General features: G+C 47.1%; 1 non-coding gene across 1 annotated transcript; it reads right to left on the reverse strand.

Annotated features, from left to right (window-relative positions):
* Positions 1-312: 312 nt before the first annotated feature.
* On the reverse strand, positions 313-431 carry LOC148809733 (5S ribosomal RNA). The gene has a single exon (XR_016087242.1). It is a non-coding gene; the product is annotated as a 5S ribosomal RNA (ribosomal RNA).
* Positions 432-925: the final 494 nt, after the last annotated feature.

Genomic DNA, 925 nt, shown 5'->3' on the forward strand with positions numbered 1-925 from the left:
AAAATGTTTACTTTTAAAATAAATATTACATCACAACATGTCCACACCCAAGCACCTACCGTTAAAGGTTATGGGATGTAGAGATACAGTATATAAGGTTCATGATAAGAATAAATGGCTGGCGATAAACCTTTCCTCGATCCTTTGCGGACTTGTAAAACTGTTCATGATCAGAATAAAAAACGCTCACGCTAATACACAAGCACCCGTGAATCGCCAAAGCTGACAAATAAACAGACGGACAAGCCGCACTGCATGTGTGAACAGGGGAATGAGCAAGCGAGCGGGGATAGGGCGCCTCCTGCGCTTAAAAGCTTACAGCACCTGGTATTCCCAGGCGGTCTCCCATCCAAGTACTAACCAGGCCCGTCCCTGTTTAGCTTCCGAGATCAGACGAGATCAGGCGTGCTCAAGGGGGTGTGGCCGTAAGCGAGTGCAAGGCTCGCTGGCACCCTTCTTATAGAGAGGACAGCTCCGTCACCTCTTTTACGACGCTGCTTTATTTCCCTTGCGTTTTTCTCTTCTTCCCACGTTCTCTCTCTTCACTGCCTTCGTCCCCGCTCTATTTCACTTCAGCCTTTCACTTGTAGCGGCAATGGTTGTTAATAAGACAGAATTAAGTGTTGCTGTGCTTTTTCTAATGAGGCCCCATCTCTCTGTTCATCTCTGTGGTGCAGCCACAGAGAAACTATTCATGCAGGCTGATTTAAATATGTTTTCTTTTGATAAGGGACAGCTCCCAAATGGGGATGTACTTAGCTAAGCCTAGCTGTCATGATCAATGGTCATCCATTGACGCCTATCTGTCTAGGGTGTGCCAGATGGACATCTGGACTGCATTCCTAAGTGTCAGGAGTAAGTGACTCACATCTCACCTTGATCAACCAATCAGGGACTGGTAGGGCCGAGTAACCCACGTGGGACT

The sequence above is a fragment of the Atractosteus spatula genome, unplaced genomic scaffold (genome assembly GCF_055471065.1).
Source record: "Atractosteus spatula isolate fAtrSpa1 unplaced genomic scaffold, fAtrSpa1.hap1 Scaffold_118, whole genome shotgun sequence".
Taxonomy (NCBI): domain Eukaryota; kingdom Metazoa; phylum Chordata; class Actinopteri; order Semionotiformes; family Lepisosteidae; genus Atractosteus; species Atractosteus spatula.